The sequence below is a fragment of the Nothobranchius furzeri genome, chromosome 12, assembly GCF_043380555.1.
Source record: "Nothobranchius furzeri strain GRZ-AD chromosome 12, NfurGRZ-RIMD1, whole genome shotgun sequence".
NCBI lineage: Eukaryota > Metazoa > Chordata > Actinopteri > Cyprinodontiformes > Nothobranchiidae > Nothobranchius > Nothobranchius furzeri.
Genome location: NC_091752.1, coordinates 6903875 through 6926604, shown reverse-complemented (window position 1 = coordinate 6926604; position 22730 = coordinate 6903875). Strand labels below are relative to the sequence as shown.

The 22730-nt window shown below is 43.1% G+C and overlaps 7 non-coding genes across 7 annotated transcripts; all 7 read left to right on the top strand.

Moving 5' to 3' along the window:
- Positions 1–757: 757 nt before the first annotated feature.
- On the top strand, positions 758–851 carry trnai-uau (transfer RNA isoleucine (anticodon UAU)). The gene is made up of 2 exons: positions 758–795; positions 816–851. It is a non-coding gene; the product is annotated as a tRNA-Ile (tRNA).
- A 4729-nt stretch (positions 852–5580) lies between these two features.
- Positions 5581–5674, top strand: trnai-uau (transfer RNA isoleucine (anticodon UAU)). The gene is made up of 2 exons: positions 5581–5618; positions 5639–5674. It is a non-coding gene; the product is annotated as a tRNA-Ile (tRNA).
- A 4165-nt stretch (positions 5675–9839) lies between these two features.
- Positions 9840–9933, top strand: trnai-uau (transfer RNA isoleucine (anticodon UAU)). Its single transcript has 2 exons — positions 9840–9877; positions 9898–9933. It is a non-coding gene; the product is annotated as a tRNA-Ile (tRNA).
- A 4391-nt stretch (positions 9934–14324) lies between these two features.
- On the top strand, positions 14325–14418 carry trnai-uau (transfer RNA isoleucine (anticodon UAU)). Its single transcript has 2 exons — positions 14325–14362; positions 14383–14418. It is a non-coding gene; the product is annotated as a tRNA-Ile (tRNA).
- Positions 14419–18619: 4201 nt separating this feature from the next.
- Positions 18620–18713, top strand: trnai-uau (transfer RNA isoleucine (anticodon UAU)). Its single transcript has 2 exons — positions 18620–18657; positions 18678–18713. It is a non-coding gene; the product is annotated as a tRNA-Ile (tRNA).
- Positions 18714–19340: 627 nt separating this feature from the next.
- Positions 19341–19434, top strand: trnai-uau (transfer RNA isoleucine (anticodon UAU)). The gene is made up of 2 exons: positions 19341–19378; positions 19399–19434. It is a non-coding gene; the product is annotated as a tRNA-Ile (tRNA).
- Positions 19435–22034: 2600 nt separating this feature from the next.
- On the top strand, positions 22035–22128 carry trnai-uau (transfer RNA isoleucine (anticodon UAU)). Its single transcript has 2 exons — positions 22035–22072; positions 22093–22128. It is a non-coding gene; the product is annotated as a tRNA-Ile (tRNA).
- Positions 22129–22730: the final 602 nt, after the last annotated feature.

Below are 22730 nucleotides of genomic sequence, written 5' to 3'. Positions count from 1 at the left end.
TTCAGTATCTAATCCAAGCATAGAAATATGAATATATGAATGCATGTATGGATGTATGTATGTATATATATGTACTGTATATATATATATATATATATATATATATATATATATATATATATGAGTTCAAATCTCACTTAAAGCAAAACGTTTTATGTGTAGTGATCTGAGTAAATGTTTTTATCAATTAACTAAACGTGCAAGTCTCATGTGAAGATGAAGAAATCAAAGTTACCAGATAAAACTCAGTGAGAAATGACCTAAAGAGCGAGATCACAGATTCAAGAGGCCAAAATTAGTTTTCTCTGCAGGGTGTCTGGGCTCCCCCGTAGAGATAAGGTGAGACGCCCTGGCATACGGGAGGGGCTCGGAGTAGATCTGCTGCACCTCCACATTGAGAGGAGCCAGCCTCAAACATGAATGGACAGCATATCTTAAATTTGTGCTGAAAGCTGCAGCTGGCATTCCAACCTGGAACCTCCTTGTTGTGAGGCAATAATCAATAGATGAATATTTTATTGGTTTCTCGGAACGTTGAACATGCGGTTGTACTTTAGCATCAACAAAAGATCTACAGACTTAGCGAGCTAGTCGGTCAGGAGCGTCTCTCCTCCACCTTGAGTCTATCTTAGAGGTTGTAAAAATGTCTGTGAACAGTTACAACTGACCTAAACATCCTAACATTTAAATATAAACACGCCACTTAATGTTGAAGTTCTTTACCTTCATACATCTAATTGTAGATGTAATGGTAGGAGCTCCTGTGGCGCAACCGGTTAGCGCATGGTACTTATATGACAGTATGACATGAAGCTATGCCAAGGTTGTGAGTTCGAGCCTCACCAGGAGCACATGTTTATCAGTTAGTTTATGTTTATAGTGATTTGATTAAAACCTTTAATAATGGAGCCCGACATGCAAATTTCTGATGAGAGGGAAGAAATCAAAGTAACCAGGCTAAACTCAAACATGGGTAGTAACCGACAGAACAAGATCACAGAGACAAGTGGCCTAAATGAGTTTTCTCCACAGAGTGGCTGGGCTCTCTCTTAGAGATAGGGTTAGAAGCTCGATCATCCAAGAGGGGCTCAGAGTAGATCCGCTGCTCCTCCACAACGAGAGGAGTCAGTTGAGGTGGCTCGGGCATCTGGTTAGGATGCCTCCTGGACACCTCCCTGGTGAGGCTTTACAGGCACGTTCAACTGGGAGGAGACCTTAAAGAAGACCCAGGACACGCTGGAGGGACTGTGTCTCTCACCTGGCCAGGGAACACCTTAGGTTTCCCCGGAGGAGCTGGCTCAAGTGGCTGGTGAGAGGGAAGTCTGGGCCTCCCTGTTTAAGCTCGGTTTATGCTTGACGCGTCTGCGAGGTTGCCAGACACAGCTCCCCGTGGCAAAATTACGTCACTTTAGCAACTACGCCCCTCCACGCGGCCCAAAGTTTCCGCTGCATGCACCTAGGAAATTTTCTAACCACGCGGACGGTCCTGCATGGAAAAACATGGCAGACTGGCAAGTGCTCATAGTGGCGGAGGTTTGTAAGTACAGACGTCTTTATGGTTCGGTCCATAAAGATCCCCGTGATCAAAAATTTGTTGATAACTGCTGTCACAGTCAGAAAAGACAAGGACCCGGTGAAAGAATGTTGTAAAAAAAAAAAAAGACATTTCTTCTTCTACTATGGTGTAGTGTTGGATGCATGCTGTAGAGCCCCACGCTGCCCCCTCCAGTCTGGGAGAATATTGGCTCACAGCGAAGGTAAGCCACAGGAACCATAAACGCTGCAACTTCCGACGCGTGTTCCATCCATGAATCTGGTTTCCGCGCGGATTGTACTCGTGTCAAGCATGAACCAAGCTATAGGCTGCTGTCCCCACGACCAGACCCCAGATAAGAGGACAAAAACCGATGCATGGATGGAATTCAATAGATTAATATTTTATTGGTTTCTCTGAACGTTGAACATGTGGTTGTACTTTAGCATCAACAAAAGGAATACACCTCATGAACACACAACACTATATTGGAGCAGGCGGAGGGAGACTAGGGGTCTTAGCACACCTCTTGTCGCTTGGCTTCCTGGGGCTGGAGGCTAGGAGGGAGATCTGGCCGTCTGGTTGGGGTCTGGGGTGGTGGGTTGCTGTGCTCAGCGTTGGGCGGGGGAGCCTGCTCATCAGCACCCCAGCAGAAAGGGTCAAACTCTGGTTACCGGTGATGGTTGTACCCCATGTGCAGCAGTACCGGGACCAGAGTGAATAGGGTGTGTATGGGGAGCATGAGTGGGTGTCCGGCGTGCATTTTTGTAAGTCTTTGTTGTATGTGCATGTGTGAGCATGAGGGAGGGAGTGTGTGACTGTGTTTGTGTATGACTGTATTTGTCAGGTGGGGCTTTTGACTCCTCTCTTCTCCTGGGACTTCTTTTGATGATATAGATCATAGTCTCCCCTCCCCCTGCCACACCTGGTGTGGGGTGTGGTGCTTTGGTCTGCATGAGTGTTCGTGGCTCCCGGGTCAGGGGGTTGAAGATCTTTGGCACCTGCCTGGTCAATCCCGGTGGCTGCCTGGTGGGGTCTGGGTCCCTGGGCTCTGCTGGGTTTCCCGCGGGGGTGGTCGCCCCTGGGTCCCAGGTCGCTGGGTCCCGGCCTCGGCTGGCTAGAGGGTGGGAGGCTGCGGGCGAGCCTGTGGGCTTGCCGCTGAGATCTCCAGGGGCTCTGCCAGCTGCTGGTTGTGGCCCCCCGGGGCGACCCTCTGTGCCTCTCAAGGGGGGCGGGGGCCTTTCTGGTTGCAGTCTCCTTGGGTTTCCTGTGTTCTGGGGCAGCACCTGGATCTCTGGGACTTGGAGCTCCCCCCGTCTCCTACGCATCTTTTGGGCAGGTCTGTGGTCACTCACACACTCTATTGGACGCTCCTATAGATAAACCTGTCATAAACAAGCGTGTGTACACACAGGTGCTCACATGGTGCTCTCAAAAGTATGGGCTTGGGCACGTTCAACACAGGTCTTAAGGCTGTCGTTGCCACTAAATGCACTGTGATTTATTATCGCGTGATTGTTCAGTTAAACAATGTTGATTTTATATTTCACCATCAGGTTGACGCGGTGATAACTTGCTCCTGATGTATTGTTGTGTGTCCCATTTTTTTCTGTTCTTTTTCTTTCTGCAGGTCTTGAAGCAGACTCTTGTTAATTATTGTTTATTTTTGTGGAACCCCCCCCCCCCCCCCCCCTTCTCCCCACCTTTTGTCTTTCCCTTTCTCTTTCACCTCTGTGTCCGTGTTTGGTTGGAATTACAAAGCATTCAAAAACAGCAACAATAAAGTTTTAAGTATCAGGCGTGACATTAAAAGCAGACGCTTTGATGCTCCACCTGAGAGTAAATCTGTAAGGCTTGTCACCAGCATTCAGACATCAATTCTGTTTGCTTCACAGCCAGACAGGACACGGTAAAAAAAAAAAAAAAGAAAGAAACTAAAGTTCTTGGAGTTCTTATTGATGAAGACTTGTCATGGAAATCCCATATTAGTTACACAAAGGGTAAAATTGCCAAATCCTTCGGAGTATTACAAAGAGTCAAGTTTTTACAGACTAATTCTGGTTTGTTGGCATTGTACAATTCACTGATTGTTCCATACTTGACTTATTGTGTAGAAATCTGGGGAGCAACATACAAAAACTACACACAACCCTTATTTATTTTACAGAAAAGAGCTCTGAGAATCATCATTTATAGTGGCTGTAGAGATCCATCGAACCCATTGTTTATTAAATATAAATTACTGAAATGATTTAAATGACTGGAAAATCATACAAACCATGTATAAAGCCAATTTCGGTACTCTGCCAACAAACATTCAGGGGATATTTGAAAAGAGAACTAATAATTACATGCTGAAAGAAACTGATGTGTTTACAAAACCTAGATTTAGAACTAAAACTAAGGAGTGGAATATATCTGTAAATGGTGTTAAATTATGGAATAACCTTAAAAGGGAAATTAAAAAACTCTGTCATTTAATATATTCAAAAAATGTACCAAATTGAGTGTACTAAATAATTATGAAAATGTAAATTAAATCACTGATCATGATCACACTGGAATTAAGAACAGGAAAAAGTTTTGAATGAATCTGTATGTGTGTCTGACAAATGGAAATTATATATAAATTGATTATTTCTACTGGAAAATGGGGCAGAAATTATAAGATGTTTTTCTTCATTCTGCTTTTCCTTCAAATATGATTTTTGTTATGTATTTCTTATTGTTTATATGTTTTATTTGTTTTTATTTTGAATGAAATAAATGAAGAAAAAAAAATTTAAATAATCAGAATCAAATAAAAACTTTAAAGTTAAACCCAAAACATTCAGTATCTAATCCAAGCATAGAAATATGTGTGTGTGTGTGTGTGTGTGTGTGTGTGTGTGTGTGTGTGTGTGTGTGTGTGTGTGTGTGTGTGTGTGTGTGTGTGTGTGTGTGTGTGTGTGTGTGTTTGTGTGTGTGTGTGTGTTTTCATCCAAAATTAAGTATAAAATATTGAGAATAAATTCAGAGTCTTTCCAGTTATGATCTAAGAATTTGCATTCAATCAGTGAATTTTATTCATTTAGATTTAAACATTTAGTAAGAATTCTAATTGTATTTGAACCAGCAACCTTCTAGGATCATATTATTTAATTCTAATTTACAAATGGTAATTGCTTAATTTATTCATTAGATTGATGTTTTACTGTTTTTAAAGAAACACATAGGCTAGTTGTACGTTAGCACAAACAAAAGGTCTCTACAGGCTAGCTAATCTGTCTTAAGTTCCTCTCCTCACTTTTGAGTCCCTCTTAGAGGTTGTAAATATGCCTGCAGTTAGATGTCTAAATGGCCTTGATTGTTTTATATATATATATATATATATATATATATATATATATATATATATATGTGTGTGTGTGTGAGTTCAAATCTCACTTAAAGCAAAACGTTTTATGTGTAGTGATCTGAGTAAATGTTTTTATCAATTAACTAAACGTGCAAGTCTCATGTGAAGATGAAGAAATCAAAGTTACCAGATAAAACTCAGTGAGAAATGACCTAAAGAGCGAGATCACAGATTCAAGAGGCCAAAATTAATTTTCTCTGCAGGGTGTCTGGGCTCTCCCGTAGAGATAAGGTGAGACGCCCTGGCATACAGGAGGGGCTCGGAGTAGATCTGCTGCACCTCCACATTGAGAGGAGCCAGCCTCAAACATGAATGGACAGCATATCTTAAATTTGTGCTGAAAGCTGCAGCTGGCATTCCAACCTGGAACCTCCTTGTTGTGAGGCAATAATCAGTAGATGAATATTTTATTGGTTTCTCGGAACGTTGAACATGCGGTTGTACTTTAGCATCAACAAAAGATCTACAGACTTAGCGAGCTAGTCGGTCAGGAGCGTCTCTCCTCCACCTTGAGTCTATCTTAGAGGTTGTAAAAATGTCTGTGAACAGTTACAACTGACCTAAACATCCTAACATTTAAATATAAACACGCCACTTAATGTTGAAGTTCTTTACCTTCATACATCTAATTGTAGATGTAATGGTAGGAGCTCCTGTGGCGCAATCGGTTAGCGCATGGTACTTATATGACAGTATGACATGAAGCTATGCCAAGGTTGTGAGTTCGAGCCTCACCAGGAGCACATTTTTATCAGTTAGTTTATGTTTATAGTGATTTGACCGACAGAACAAGATCACAGAGACAAGTGGCCTAAATGAGTTTTCTCTGCAGAGTGGCTGGGCTCTCTCTTAGAGATAGGGTTAGAAGCTCGATCATCCAGGAGGGGCTCAGAGTAGATCCGCTGCTCCTCCACAACGAGAGGAGTCAGTTGAGGTGGCTCGGGCATCTGGTTAGGATGCCTCCTGGACACCTCCCTGGTGAGGCTTTACAGGCACGTTCAACTGGGAGGAAATCTAAAAGCAGACCCAGGACACGCTGGAGGGACTGTGTCTCTCACCTGGCCAGGGAACACCTTAGGGTTCCCCGGAGGAGCTGGCTCAAGTGGCTGGTGAGAGGGAAGTCTGGGCCTCCCTGTTTAAGCTCGGTTTATGCTTGACGCGTCTGCGAGGTTGCCAGACACAGCTCCCCGTGGCAAAATTACGTCACTTTAGCAACTACGCCCCTCCACGCGGCCCAAAGTTTCCGCTGCATGCACCTAGGAAATTTTCTAACCACGCGGACGGTCCTGCATGGAAAAACATGGCAGACTGGCAAGTGCTCATAGTGGCGGAGGTTTGTAAGTACAGACATCTTCATGGTTCGGTCCATAAAGATCCCCGTGATCAAAATTTTGTTGATAACTGCTGTCACAGTCAGAAAAGACAAGGACCCAGTGAAAGAATGTTGTAAAAAAAAAAGACATTTCTTCTTCTACTATGGTGTAGTGTTGGATGCATGCTGTAGAGCCCCACGCTGCCCCCTCCAGTCTGGGAGAATATTGGCTCACAGCGAAGGTAAGCCACAGGAACTATAAACGCTGCAACTTCCGACGCGTGTTCCATCCATGAATCTGGTTTCCGCGCGGATCGTACTCGTGTCAAGCATGAACCAAGCTTTAGGCTGCTGTCCCCACGACCAGACCCCAGATAAGAGGACAAAAACCGATGCATGGATGGAATTCAATAGATGAATATTTTAGTGGTTTCTCTGAACGTTGAACATGTGGTTGTACTTTAGCATCAACAAAAGGAATACACCTCATGAACACACAACACTATATTGGAGCAGGCGGAGGGAGACTAGGGGTCTTAGCACACCTCTTGTCGCTTGGCTTCCTGGGGCTGGAGGCTAGGAGGGAGATCTGGCCGTCTGGTTGGGGTCTGGGGTGGTGGGTTGCTGTGCTCAGCATTGGGCGGGGGAGCCTGCTCATCAGCACCCCAGCAGAAAGGGTCAAACTCTGGTTACCGGTGATGGTTGTACCCCATGTGCAGCAGTACCGGGACCAGAGTGAATAGGGTGTGTATGGGGAGCATGAGTGGGTGTCCGGCGTGCATTTTTGTAAGTCTTTGTTGTATGTGCATGTGTGAGCATGAGGGAGGGAGTGTGTGACTGTGTTTGTGTATGACTGTATTTGTCAGGTGGGGCTTTTGACTCCTCTCTTCTCCTGGGACTTCTTTTGATGATATAGATCATAGTCTCCCCTCCCCCTGCCACACCTGGTGTGGGGTGTGGTGCTTTGGTCTGCATGAGTGTTCGTGGCTCCCGGGTCAGGGGGTTGAAGATCTTTGGCACCTGCCTGGTCAATCCCGGTGGCTGCCTGGTGGGGTCTGGGTCCCTGGGCTCTGCTGGGTTCCCCGCGGGGGTGGTCGCCCCTGGGTCCCAGGTCGCTGGGTCCCGGCCTCGGCTGGCTAGAGGGTGGGAGGCTGCGGGCGAGCCTGTGGGCTTGCCGCTGAGATCTCCAGGGGCTCTGCCAGCTGCTGGTTGTGGCCCCCCGGGGCGACCCTCTGTGCCTCTCAAGGGGGGCGGGGGCCTTTCTGGTTGCAGTCTCCTTGGGTTTCTTGTGTTCTGGGGCAGCGCCTGGATCTCTGGGACTTGGAGCTCCCCCCGTCTCCTACGCATCTTTGGGGGGCAGGTCTGTGGTCACTCACACACTCTATTGGACGCTCCTATAGATAAACCTTACATAAACAAGCACGTGTACACACACAGGTGCTCACATGGTGCTCTCATAAGTATGGGCTTGGGCACGTTCAACACAGGTCTTAAGGCTGTCGTTGCCACTAAATGCACTGTGATTTATTATCGCGTGATTGTTCAGTTAAACAATGTTGATTTTATATTTCACCATCAGGTTGACGCAGTGATAGCTTGCTCCTGATGTATTGTTGTGTGTCCCATTTTTTTCTGTTCTTTTTCTTTCTGCAGGTCTTGAAGCAGACTCTTGTTAATTATTGTTTATTTTTGTGGAACCCCCACCCCCCCCTTCTCCCCACCTTTTGTCTTCCCCTTTCTCTTTCACCTCTGTGTCCGTGTCTGGTTGGAATTACAAAGCATTCAAAAACAATAAAAATCAAGTTTTAAGTATCAGGCGTGACATTAAAAGCAGACGCTTTGATGCTCCACCTGAGAGTAAATCTGTAAGGCTTGTCACCAGCATTCAGCATCAATTCTGTTTGCTTCACAGCCAGACAGGACACGGTAAAAAAAAAAAAAAAGAAAGAAACTAAAGTTCTTGGAGTTCTTATTGATGAAGACTTGTCATGGAAATCCCATATTAGTTACACAAAGGGTAAAATTGCCAAATCCTTCGGAGTATTACATAGAGTCAAGTTTTTACAGACTAATTCTGGTTTGTTGGCATTGTACAATTCACTGATTGTTCCATACTTGACTTATTGTGTAGAAATCTGGGGAGCAACATACAAAAACTACACACAACCCTTATTTATTTTACAGAAAAGAGCTCTGAGAATCATCAATTATAGTGGCTGTAGAGATCCATCAAAGCCATTGTTTATTAAATATAAATTACTGAAATGATTTAAATGACTGGAAAATCATACAAACCATGTATAAAGCCAATTTCGGTACTCTGCCAACAAACATTCAGGGGATATTTGAAAAGAGAACTAATAATTACATGCTGAAAGAAACTGATGTGTTTACAAAACCTAGATTTAGAACTAAAACTAAGGAGTGGAACATTTCTGTAAATGGTGTTAAATTATGGAATAACCTTAAAAGGGAAATTAAAAAACTCTGTCATTTAATATATTCAAAAAATGTACCAAATTGTGTGTACTAAATAATTATGAAAATGTAAATTAAATCACTGATCATGATCGCACTGGAATTAAGAACAGGAAAAAGTTTTAAATGAATCTGTATGTGTGTCTGACAAATGGAAATTATATATAAATTGATTATTTCTACTGGAAAATGGGGAAGAAATTCTAAGATGTTTTTCTTCATTCTGCTTTTCGTTCAAATATGATTTTTGTTATGTATTACTTATTGTTTATATGTTTTATTTGTTTTTATTTTGAATGAAATAAATGAAGAAAAAATTGAAATAATCAGAATCAAATAAAAACTATAAAGTTAAACCCAAAACATTCAGTATCTAATCCAAGCATAGAAATATGAATATATGAATGCATGTATGGATGTATGTATATATATATATATATATATATATATATATATATATATATATATATATATATATATATATGTGAGTTCAAATCTCACTTAAAGCAAAACGTTTTATGTGTAGTGATCTGAGTAAATGTTTTTATCAATTAACTAAACGTGCAAGTCTCATGTGAAGATGAAGAAATCAAAGTTACCAGATAAAACTCAGTGAGAAATGACCTAAAGAACGAGATCACAGATTCAAGAGGCCAAAATTAGTTTTCTCTGCAGGGTGTCTGGGCTCTCCCGTAGAGATAAGGTGAGACGCCCTGGCATACGGGAGGGGCTCGGAGTAGATCTGCACCTCCACATTGAGAGGAGCCAGCCTCAAACATGTATGGATAGCATATCTTAAATTTGTGCTGAAAGCTGCAGCTGGCATTCCAACCTGGAACCTCCTTGTTGTGAGGCGATAATCAATAGATTAATATTTTATTGGTTTCTCGGAACGTTGAACATGCGGTTGTACTTTAGCATCAACAAAAGATCTACAGACTTAGCGAGCTAGTCGGTCAGGAGCGTCTCTCCTCCACCTTGAGTCTATCTTAGAGGTTGTAAAAATGTCTGTGAACAGTTACAACTGACCTAAACATCCTAACATTTAAATATAAACACGCCACTTAATGTTGAAGTTCTTTACCTTCATACATCTAATTGTAGATGTAATGGTAGGAGCTCCTGTGGCGCAACCGGTTAGCGCATGGTACTTATATGACAGTATGACATGAAGCTATGCCAAGGTTGTGAGTTCGAGCCTCACCAGGAGCACATGTTTATCAGTTAGTTTATGTTTATAGTGATTTGATTAAAACCTTTAATAATGGAGCCCGACATGCAAATTTCTGATGAGAGGGAAGAAATCAAAGTAACCAGGCTAAACTCAAACATGGGTAGTAACCGACAGAACAAGATCACAGAGACAAGTGGCCTAAATGAGTTTTCTCCACAGAGTGGCTGGGCTCTCTCTTAGAGATAGGGTTAGAAGCTCGATCATCCAGGAGGGGCTCAGAGTAGATCCGCTGCTCCTCCACAACGAGAGGAGTCAGTTGAGGTGGCTCGGGCATCTGGTTAGGATGCCTCCTGGACACCTCCCTGGTGAGGCTTTACAGGCACGTTCAACTGGGAGGAAATCTAAAAGCAGACCCAGGACACGCTGGAGGGACTGTGTCTCTCACCTGGCCAGGGAACACCTTAGGTTTCCCCGGAGGAGCTGGCTCAAGTGGTTGGTGAGAGGGAAGTCTGGGCCTCCCTGTTTAAGCTCGGTTTATGCTTGACGCGTCTGCGAGGTTGCCAGACACAGCTCCCCGTGGCAAAATTACGTCACTTTAGCAACTACGCCCCTCCACGTGGCCCAAAGTTTCTGCTGCATGCACCTAGGAAATTTTCCAACCACGCGGACGGTCCTGCATGGAAAAACATGGCAGACTGGCAAGTGCTCATAGTGGCGGAGGTTTGTAAGTACAGACGTCTGTATGGTTCGGTCCATAAAGATCCCCGTGATCAAAATTTTGTTGATAATTGCTGTCACAGTCAGAAAAGACAAGGACCCGGTGAAAGAATGTTGTAAAAAAAAAAAAGACATTTCTTCTTCTACTATGGTGTAGTGTTGGATGCATGCTGTAGAGCCCCACGCTGCCCCCTCCAGTCTGGGAGAATATTGGCTCACAGCGAAGGTAAGCCACAGGAACCATAAACGCTGCAACTTCCGACGCGTGTTCCATCCATGAATCTGGTTTCCGCGCGGATCGTACTCGTGTCAAGCATGAACCAAGCTATAGGCTGCTGTCCCCACGACCAGACCCCAGATAAGAGGACAAAAACCGATGCATGGATGGAATTCAATAGATGAATATTTTATTGGTTTCTCTGAACGTTGAACATGTGGTTGTACTTTAGCATCAACAAAAGGAATACACCTCATGAACACACAACACTATATTGGAGCAGGCGGAGGGAGACTAGGGGTCTTAGCACACCTCTTGTCGCTTGGCTTCCTGGGGCTGGAGGCTAGGAGGGAGATCTGGCCGTCTGGTTGGGGTCTGGGGTGGTGGGTTGCTGTGCTCAGCGTTGGGCGGGGGAGCCTGCTCATCAGCACCCCAGCAGAAAGGGTCAAACTCTGGTTACCGGTGATGGTTGTACCCCATGTGTAGCAGTACCGGGACCAGAGTGAATAGGGTGTGTATGGGGAGCATGAGTGGGTGTCCGGCGTGCATTTTTGTAAGTCTTTGTTGTATGTGCATGTGTGAGCATGAGGGAGGGAGTGTGTGACTGTGTTTGTGTATGACTGTATTTGTCAGGTGGGGCTTTTGACTCCTCTCTTCTCCTGGGACTTCTTTTGATGATATAGATCATAGTCTCCCCTCCCCCTGCCACACCTGGTGTGGGGTGTGGTGCCTTGGTCTGCATGAGTGTTCGTGGCTCCCGGGTCAGGGGGTTGAAGATCTTTGGCACCTGCCTGGTCAATCCCGGTGGCTGCCTGGTGGGGTCTGGGTCCCTGGGCTCTGCTGGGTTCCCCGCGGGGGTGGTCGCCCCTGGGTCCCAGGTCGCTGGGTCCCGGCCTCGGCTGGCTAGAGTGTGGGAGGCTGCGGGCGAGCCTGTGGGCTTGCCGCTGAGATCTCCAGGGGCTCTGCCAGCTGCTGGTTGTGGCCCCCCGGGGCGACCCTCTGTGCCTCTCAAGGGGGGCGGGGGCCTTTCTGGTTGCAGTCTCCTTGGGTTTCCTGTGTTCTGGGGCAGCACCTGGATCTCTGGGACTTGGAGCTCCCCCCGTCTCCTACGCATCTTTTGGGCAGGTCTGTGGTCACTCACACACTCTATTGGACGCTCCTATAGATAAACCTGTCATAAACAAGCGTGTGTACACACAGGCGCTCACATGGCGCTCTCAAAAGTATGGGCTTGGGCACGTTCAACACAGGTCTTAAGGCTGTCGTTGCCACTAAATGAACTGTGATTTATTATCGCGTGATTGTTCAGTTAAACAATGTTGATTTTATATTTCACCATCAGGTTGACGCGGTGATAACTTGCTCCTGATGTATTGTTGTGTGTCCCATTTTTTTCTGTTCTTTTTCTTTCTGCAGGTCTTGAAGCAGACTCTTGTTAATTATTGTTTATTTTTGTGGAAACCCCCCCCCCCCCCTTCTCCCCACCTTTTGTCTTTCCCTTTCTCTTTCACCTCTGTGTCCGTGTCTGGTTGGAATTACAAAGCATTCAAAAACAGCAACAATAAAGTTTTAAGTATCAGGCGTGACATTAAAAGCAGACGCTTTGATGCTCCACCTGAGAGTAAATCTGTAAGGCTTGTCACCAGCATTCAGACATCAATTCTGTTTGCTTCACAGCCAGACAGGACACGGTAAAAAAAAAAAAGAAAGAAACTAAAGTTCTTGGAGTTCTTATTGATGAAGACTTGTCATGGAAATCCCATATTAGTTACACAAAGGGTAAAATTGCCAAATCCTTCGGAGTATTACATAGAGTCAAGTTTTTACAGACTAATTCTGGTTTGTTGGCATTGTACAATTCACTGATTGTTCCATACTTGACTTATTGTGTAGGAATCTGGGGAGCAACATACAAAAACTACACAAAACCCTTATTTATTTTACAGAAAAGAGCTCTGAGAATCATCAATTATAACAGCTGTAGAGATCCATCAAACCCATTGTTTATTAAATATAAATTACTGAAATGATTTAAATGACTGGAAAATCATACAAACCATGTATAAAGCCAATTTAGGTACTCTGCCAACAAACATTCAGGGAATATTTGAAAAGAGAACTAATAATTACATGCTGAAATAAACTGATGTGTTTACAAAACCTAGATTTAGAACTAAAACTAAGGAGTGGAATATATCTGTAAATGGTGTTAAATTATGGAATAACCTTAAAAGGGAAATTAAAAAACTCTGTCATTTAATATATTAAAAAATGTACCAAATTGAGTGTACTAAATAATTATGAAAATGTAAATTAAATCAATGATCATGATCACACTGGAATTAAGAACAGGAAAAAGTTTTGAATGAATATGTATGTGTGTCTGACAAATGGAAATTATATATAAATTGATTATTTCTACTGGAAAATGGGGCAGAAATTATAAGATGTTTTTCTTCATTCTGCTTTTTGTTCAAATATGATTTTTGTTATGTATTTCTTATTGTTTATATGTTTTATTTGTTTTTATTTTGAATGAAATAAATGAAGAAAAAAATTGAAATAATCAGAATCAAATAAAAACTTTAAAGTTAAGCCCAAAACATTCAGTATCTAATCCAAGCATAGAAATATGAATATATATATATATATGAATATATGAATATATATGTGCATATTCATATATATATATATATATATATATGAATATGCATATATATATATATATATATATATATATATATATATATATATATATATATATATATATATATATATATATATGCATATTCATATATATATATATATATATATATATATATATATATATATGTGCATATTCATATATATATATATATATGAGTTCAAATCTCACTTAAAGCAAAACGTTTTATGTGTAGTGATCTGAGTAAATGTTTTTATCAATTAACTAAACGTGCAAGTCTCATGTGAAGATGAACAAATCAAAGTTACCAGATAAAACTCAGTGAGAAATGACCTAAAGAACGAGATCACAGATTCAAGAGGCCAAAATTAGTTTTCTCTGCAGGGTGTCTGGGCTCTCCCGTAGAGATAAGGTGAGACGCCCTGGCATACGGGAGGGGCTCGGAGTAGATCTGCTGCACCTCCACATTGAGAGGAGCCAGCCTCAAACATGAATGGACAGCATATCTTAAATTTGTGCTGAAAGCTGCAGCTGGCATTCCAACCTGGAACCTCCTTGTTGTGAGGCAATAATCAATAGATGAATATTTTATTGGTTTCTCGGAACGTTGAACATGCGGTTGTACTTTAGCATCAACAAAAGATCTACAGACTTAGCGAGCTAGTCGGTCAGGAGCGTCTCTCCTCCACCTTGAGTCTATCTTAGAGGTTGTAAAAATGTCTGTGAACAGTTACAACTGACCTAAACATCCTAACATTTAAATATAAACACGCCACTTAATGTTGAAGTTCTTTACATTCATACATCTAATTGTAGATGTAATGGTAGGAGCTCCTGTGGTGCAATCGGTAAGCGCATGGTACTTATATGACAGTATGACATGAAGCTATGCCAAGGTTGTGAGTTCGAGCCTCACCAGGAGCACATGTTTATCAGTTAGTTTATGTTTATAGTGATTTGACCGACAGAACAAGATCACAGAGACAAGCGGCCTAAATGAGTTTTCTCTGCAGAGTGGCTGGGCTCTCTCTTAGAGATAGGGTTAGAAGCTCGATCATCCAAGAGGGGCTCAGAGTAGATCCGCTGCTCCTCCACAACGAGAGGAGTCAGTTGAGGTGGCTCGGGCATCTGGTTAGGATGCCTCCTGGACACCTCCCTGGTGAGGCTTTACAGGCACGTTCAACTGGGAGGAGACCTTAAAGAAGACCCAGGACACGCTGGAGGGACTGTGTCTCTCACCTGGCCAGGGAACACCTTAGGTTTCCCCAGAGGAGCTGGCTCAAGTGGTTGGTGAGAAGGAAGTCTGGGCCTCCCTGTTTAAGCTCGGTTTATGCTTGACGCGTCTGCGAGGTTGCCAGACACAGCTCCCCGTGGCAAAATTACGTCACTTTAGCAACTACGCCCCTCCACGCGGCCCAAAGTTTCCGCTGCATGCACCTAGGAAATTTTCTAACCACGCGGACGGTCCTGCATGGAAAAACATGGCAGACTGGCAAGTGCTCATAGTGGCGGAGGTTTGTAAGTACAGACGTCTTTATGGTTCGGTCCATAAAGATCCCCGTGATCAAAATTTTGTTGATAACTGCTGTCACAGTCAGAAAAGACAAGGACCCGGTGAAAGAATGTTGTAAAAAAAAAAAAGACATTTCTTCTTCTACTATGGTGTAGTGTTGGATGCATGCTGTAGAGCCCCACGCTGCCCCCTACAGTCTGGGAGAATATTGGCTCACAGCGAAGGTAAGCCACAGGAACCATAAACGCTGCAACTTCCGAGGCGTGTTCCATCCATGAATCTGGTTTCCGCGCGGATCGTACTCGTGTCAAGCATGAACCAAGCTTTAGGCTGCTGTCCCCACGACCAGACCCCAGATAAGAGGACAAAAACCGATGCATGGATGGAATTCAATAGATGAATATTTTATTGGTTTCTCTGAACGTTGAACATGTGGTTGTACTTTAGCATCAACAAAAGGAATACACCTCATGAACACACAACACTATATTGGAGCAGGCGGAGGGAGACTAGGGGTCTTAGCACACCTCTTGTTGCTTGGCTTCCTGGGGCTGGAGGCTAGGAGGGAGATCTGGCCGTCTGGTTGGGGTCTGGGGTGGTGGGTTGCTGTGCTCAGCGTTGGGCGGGGGAGCCTGCTCATCAGCACCCCAGCAGAAAGAGTCAAACTCTGGTTACCGGTGATGGTTGTACCCCATGTGCAGCAGTACCGGGACCAGAGTGAATAGGGTGTGTATGGGGAGCATGAGTGGGTGTCCGGCATGCATTTTTGTAAGTCTTTGTTGTATGTGCATGTGTGAGCATGAGGGAGGGAGTGTGTGACTGTGTTTGTGTATGACTGTATTTGTCAGGTGGGGCTTTTGACTCCTCTCTTCTCCTGGGACTTCTTTTGATGATATAGATCTTCGTCTCCCCTCCCCCTGCCACACCTGGTGTGGGGTGTGGTGCCTTGGTCTGCATGAGTGTTCGTGGCTCCCGGGTCAGGGGGTTTAAGATCTTTGGCACCTGCCTGGTCAATCCCGGTTGCTGCCTGGTGGGGTCTGGGTCCCTGGGCTCTGCTGGATTCCCAGCGGGGGTGGTCGCCCCTGGGTCCCGGGTCGCTGGGTCCCGGCCTCGGCCGGCTAGGGGGTGGGAGGCTGCGGGTTGGCCTGTGGGCTTGCCGCTGAGATCTCCAGGGGCTCTGCCAGCTGCTGGTTGTGGCCCCCTGGGGCGACCCTCTGTGCCTCTCGAGGGGGGCGGGGGCCTTTCTGGTTGCAGTCTCCTTGGGTTTCCTGTGTTCTGGGGCAGCGCCTGGATCTCTGGGACTTGGAGCTCCCCCCGTCTCCTACGCATCTTTGGGGGGCAGGTCTGTGGTCACTCACACTCTCTATTGGACGCTCCTATAGATAAACCTTACATAAACAAGCACGTGTACACACACAGGTGCTCACATGGTGCTCTCAAAAGTATGGGCTTGGGCACGTTCAACACAGGTCTTAAGGCCTTTGTTGACACTAAATGCACTGTGATTTATTATCGTGTGATTGTTCAGTTAAACAATGTTGATTTTATATTTCACCATCAGGTTGACGCGGTGATAACTTGCTCGTGATGTATTGTTGTGTGTCCCTTTTTTCTGTTCTTTCTCTTTCTGCAGGTCTAGAAGCAGACTCTTGTTCATTATTGTTTATTTTTGTGGAAACCCCCCCCCCCCCCCCCTTCTCCCCCCCTTTTGTCTTCCCCTTTCTCTTTCACCTCTGACTCCGTGTCTGGTCAGAATTACAAAGCATTCAAAAACAACAACAATAAAGTTTTAAGTATCAGGCGTGACATTAAAAGCAGACGCTTTGATGCTCCACCTGAGAGTAAATCTGTAAGGCTTGTCACCAGCATTCAGACATCAATTCTGTTTGCTTCACAGCCAGACAGGACACGGTAAAAAAAAAAAAAAAAGAAAAGAAAGAAACTAAAGTTCTTGGAGTTCTTATTGATGAAGACTTGTCATGGAAATCCCATATTAGTTACACAAAGGGTAAAATTGCCAAATCCTTCGGAGTATTACATAGAGTCAAGTTTTTTCTGACTAATTCTGGTTTGTTGGCATTGTACAATTCACTGATTGTTCCATACTTGACTTATTGTGTAGAAATCTGGGGAGCAACATACAAAAACTACACACAACCCTTATTTATTTTACAGAAAAGAGCTCTGAGAATCATCAATTATACCTGCTGTAGAGATCCATCAAACCCATTGTTTATTAAATATGAATTACTGAAATGATTTAAATGACTGGAAAATCATACAAACCATGTATAAAGCCAATTTAGGTACTCTGCCAACAAACATTCAGGGGATATTTGAAAAGAGAACTAATAATTACATGCTGAAAGAAACTGATGTGTTTACAAAACCTAGATTTAGAACTAAAACTAAGGAGTGGAATATATCTGTAAATGGTGTTAAATTATGGAATAACCTTAAAAGGGAAATTAAAAAACTCTGTCATTTAATATATTCAAAAAATGTACCAAATTGAGTGTACTAAATAATTATGAAAATGTAAATTAAATCAATGATCATGATCGCACTGGAATTAAGAACAGGAAAAAGTTTTAAATGAATCTGTATGTGTGTCTGACAAATGGAAATTATATATAAATTGATTATTTCTACTGGAAAATGGGGCAGAAATTATAAGATGTTTTTCTTCATTCTGCTTTTTGTTCAAATATGATTTTTGTTATGTATTTCTTATTGTTTATATGTTTTATTTGTTTTTATTTTGAATGAAATGAATGAAGAAAAAAAATTGAAATAATCAGAATCAAATAAAAACTTTAAAGTTAAGCCCAAAACATTCAGTATCTAATCCAAGCATAGAAATATGAATATTTATATATATGAATATATGAATATATATATATATATATATATATATATATATATATATATATATATATATATATATATATATATGTGCATATTCATATATATATATGAGTTCAAATCTCACTTAAAGCAAAACGTTTTATGTGTAGTGATCTGAGTAAATGTTTTTATCAATTAACTAAACGTGCAAGTCTCATGTGAAGATGAAGAAATCAAAGTTACCAGATAAAACTCAGTGAGAAATGACCTAAAGAACGAGATCACAGATTCAAGAGGCCAAAATTAGTTTTCTCTGCAGGGTGTCTGGGCTCTACCGTAGAGATAAGGTGAGACGCCCTGGCATACAGGAGGGGCTCGGAGTAGATCTGCTGCACCTCCACATTGAGAGGAGCCAGCCTCAAACATGAATGGATAGCATATCTTAAATTTGTGCTGAAAGCTGCAGCTGGCATTCCAACCTGGAACCTCCTTGTTGTGAGGCAATAATCAATATATTAATATTTTATTGGTTTCTCGGAACGTTGAACATGCGGTTGTACTTTAGCATCAACAAAAGATCTACAGACTTAGCGAGCTAGTCGGTCAGGAGCGTCTCTCCTCCACCTTGAGTCCATCTTAGAGGTTGTAAAAATGTCTGTGAACAGTTACAACTGACCTAAACATCCTAACATTTAAATATAAGCACGCCACTTAATGTTGAAGTTCTTTACCTTCATACATCTAATTGTAGATGTAATGGTAGGAGCTCCTGTGGCGCAATCGGTTAGCGCATGGTACTTATATGACAGTATGACATGAAGCTATGCCAAGGTTGTGAGTTCGAGCCTCACCAGGAGCACATGATTATCAATTAGTTTATGTTTATAGTGATTTGATTAAAACCTTTAATAATCGAGCCCGACATGCAACTTTCTGATGAGAGGGAAGAAATCAAAGTAACCAGACAAAACTCAAACATGGGTAGTGACCGACAGAACAAGAACACAGAGACAAGCGGCCTAAATGAGTTTTCTCTGCAGAGTGGCTGGGCTCTCTCTTAGAGATAGGGTTAGAAGCTCGATCATCTAGGAGGGGCTCAGAGTAGATCGGCTGCTCCTCCACATTGAGAGGAGCCAGCCTCAAACATGAATGGACAGCATATCTTAAATTTGTGCTGAAAGCTGCAGCTGGCATTCCAACCTGGAACCTCCTTGTTGTGAGGCAATAATCAATAGATGAATATTTTATTGGTTTCTCGGAACGTTGAACATGCGGTTGTACTTTAGCATCAACAAAAGATCTACAGACTTAGCGAGCTAGTCGGTCAGGAGTGTCTCTCCTCCACCTTGAGTCTATCTTAGAGGTTGTAAAAATGTCTGTGAACAGTTACAACTGACCTAAACATCCTAACATTTAAATATAAACACGCCACTTAATGTTGAAGTTCTTTACATTCATACATCTAATTGTAGATGTAATGGTAGGAGCTCCTGTGGCGCAATCGGTTAGCGCATGGTACTTATAGGACAGTATGACATGAAGCTATGCCAAGGTTGTGAGTTCGAGCCTTACCAGGAGCACATTTTTATCAGTTAGTTTATGTTTAAAGTGATTTGACCGACAGAACAAGATCACAGAGACAAGTGGCCTAAATGAGTTTTCTCCACAGAGTGGCTGGGCTCTCTCTTAGAGATAGGGTTAGAAGCTCGATCATCCAGGAGGGGCTCAGAGTAGATCCGCTGCTCCTCCACAACGAGAGGAGTCAGTTGAGGTGGCTCGGGCATCTGGTTAGGATGCCTCCTGGACACCTCCCTGGTGAGGCTTTACAGGCACGTTCAACTGGGAGGAAATCTAAAAGCAGACCCAGGACACGCTGGAGGGACTGTGTCTCTCACCTGGCCAGGGAACACCTTAGGTTTCCCCGGAGGAGCTGGCTCAAGTGGTTGGTGAGAGGGAAGTCTGGGCCTCCCTTTTTAAGCTCGGTTTATGCTTGACGCGTCTGCGAGGTTGCCAGACACAGCTCCCCGTGGCAAAATTACGTCACTTTAGCACGCTTTACGTCCACGTGGCCCAAAGTTTCCGCTGCATGCACCTAGGAAATTTTCTAACCACGCGGACGGTCCTGCATGGAAAAACATGGCAGACTGGCAAGTGCTCATAGTGGCGGAGGTTTGTAAGTACAGACGTCTTTATGGTTCGGTCCATAAAGATCCTTGTGATCAAAATTTTGTTGATAATTGCTGTCACAGTCAGAAAGGACAATCACAAGCTGCATCCATAGCTGCTAGCAGGGCCATGTGGGTATGTGGATGCCTGTCATATACCTCCCACCTCCAGGAAGAGAAAATCTCCTCAATTGGATTTAGGAATGGAGCGTAAGGAGGAAGAAACTCCATAAGCATCCTGCCGTGTGCTGCAAACCACTGCCTGACTACAGCAGAGTGATGGAAGCTAACATTTTCCCAAACCATACATTGTCCGATTGTCACCAGGACACACCAATTTTCATTAGTGTGAGATAAGGTTCACCTGAGAAAAGTGATTTATGGAGATTTCCATGGAAACTCCTTAAAAACAGGGTTTTCAAAATGGGTATACAAAGTGTTTGACAAGATGTTCAACAGATTTGAGTGCAATGACACGAGCAATGAAATGGACCATTAGTTGTAAGGACAATGACTACTCAGCCGGTACAAGTATAAATAATTGTGACATTCATGATAAAAGCAAGGAGATAGTGATGAATAGCAAGTCAAAAGTGACCATTCTTTAGATATTTGTACTTACTACCATACCATACCATACCATTTTATTTATAAAGCGCATTCAACATGGCATTACAACCAGACAAGGCGCTGTACATTAAAAGATTACAGTTAATTAACACGTTCAGAATGACATTTAAAGCATAGTTTATAAGAAAAAATGAAAACAAGAAAATACTCGAACTAACAGTCGTAAAACACTAAAAACACAAAGGAATGTGAAACAACAGATAAAAACATATGAAAGAACCACAGTAATACAGATGTTAATTATTGTGCATTCTATTGTAGAAAGAATGCAGATGTCGAAAGTGGTCCATGATTATGTATTATATGCAAGGTTGAAGTAGTGAGTTTTCATGTGAGATTTAAAAATGCTAATTGTTGGTGCTTGCCTCACTAGTAGTGGTAATGCATTCCACAGCTTGGGAGCACAGACAGAGAAAGCCCTTTCTCCACGGCTTTTCAGACGTGCGTTTGGAAGAGCTAGGAGGAGCTTATCCTCAGACCTGAGAGCATGAGGCGGATTGTAGTAATGGACGAGTTGACACAGATATGGAGGAGCTTGACTGTTCAGGGATTTATAAGTGAGCAGCATGATTTTGAAATTGATCCTGAGATGAACGGGCAACCAGTGGAGAGATTTTAGAATTGGTGTAATGTGCTGTCTTCTGTCAACTCCAGTCAGGAACCTAGCTGCTGAATTCTGGACTAGCTGAAGTCTAGATTGAGCTGCTTTACTGATGCCGTATAAGCAGGAGTTGGAGTAATCCAGCCGTGAAGTGATGAAAGTGTGGACTACTGATTTGAGAAGACGGACACTCAGGATGTGCTTAAGTTTAGAGATACGCCTGAGGTGGTAAAAACATGATTTAACTGTGTTATTGACCTGAGCATCCATCTTCAGAGCCTGGTCTATTTTAACTCCAAGGTTGGAAATTACAGTGGAGACATTAGGTGAGAGATAGTTGAGGTCAGGTTGATGAGTAGCCGGGATGCTGTGAGGATTAAAAACGATTACTTCTGTTTTGGAGTCATTCAGATGGAGGAAGTTATCAGCAAGCCAAAGCTTAACATTATCGATACAATCAGACAGAACTTGCATTGATTGAGTTGGCTTGAATGAAAAGTAGATCTGACAGTCATCAGCATAAAGATGATATGAGACAGCGTGCCTTCTGAAAATGGCTCCAAATACTTACTCAACTGCTTCATGTCAAAGGCAAATGCCTTTGGTCGAAATGAACATGAAACCGCCACTAGGTTGTGCCAAAACGACTACATGTTGTGGAGGTTGAACTAACTGTTGTGCAAAGTTTAATTCTGTTGTGAGAAATGCACCAAAGCAACTGAGAAAAACTGTAATGTTTAAGTTCTTTACATTCATAATTCTAACTGTAGACGTGATGCCATAAGCTCCTGTGGCGCAATCGGGTAGCGCGTGGTACTTATAAGATAGTATAACATGAAGCTATGCCAAGGTTGTGAGTTCGAGCCTCACCTGGAGCAGACGTTTATTTGCTAAATTGAATTGAGGGATTGGATTTAGATGTTTAACCTAACATGAATTTCTTTGGTGAGCTGCCAACTCTCACGCACTGAGCTTGAGACACACGCTCTCACACCACACCTCCAATCTCTCACACTAAACCAGCGCCTGCGCTCCCCAAACGCGCATCAAGCACTGTGTGTAGGGCTTACGAAAAAAAAGCCCTATGATGTTAATTATAGCATTAGCTACTGAACAACATGCACACAAACAACACCTAAAGAGGAATTCACCCCCAAACCAAGTATTTTTTTGCTGACAAACTATATAAATGTGTGTCTAATCATGCAGCAGACACATGTAGTCAATAATTTGGCACTTCAGTGCATTTTAGTTCAAATTTAAATATCCTGCCTTCTGGGCTCGACACACGGGAGGCGACAAACGACCGCGATCAGCAACATTTGTCGCTGTCGCTTTTATTACCTGTCACACGGGAGGCGATCTGCGGTAGCGGCCAGCGGCAAAGCCGTCTACGCGTTCTGTTCCATGGCGAAATCGAAACTTCCGTTGTTTTGCTTGGCTGTGTCAGGTTGGAGGGAATTAAGGTTATTTAAGCGGT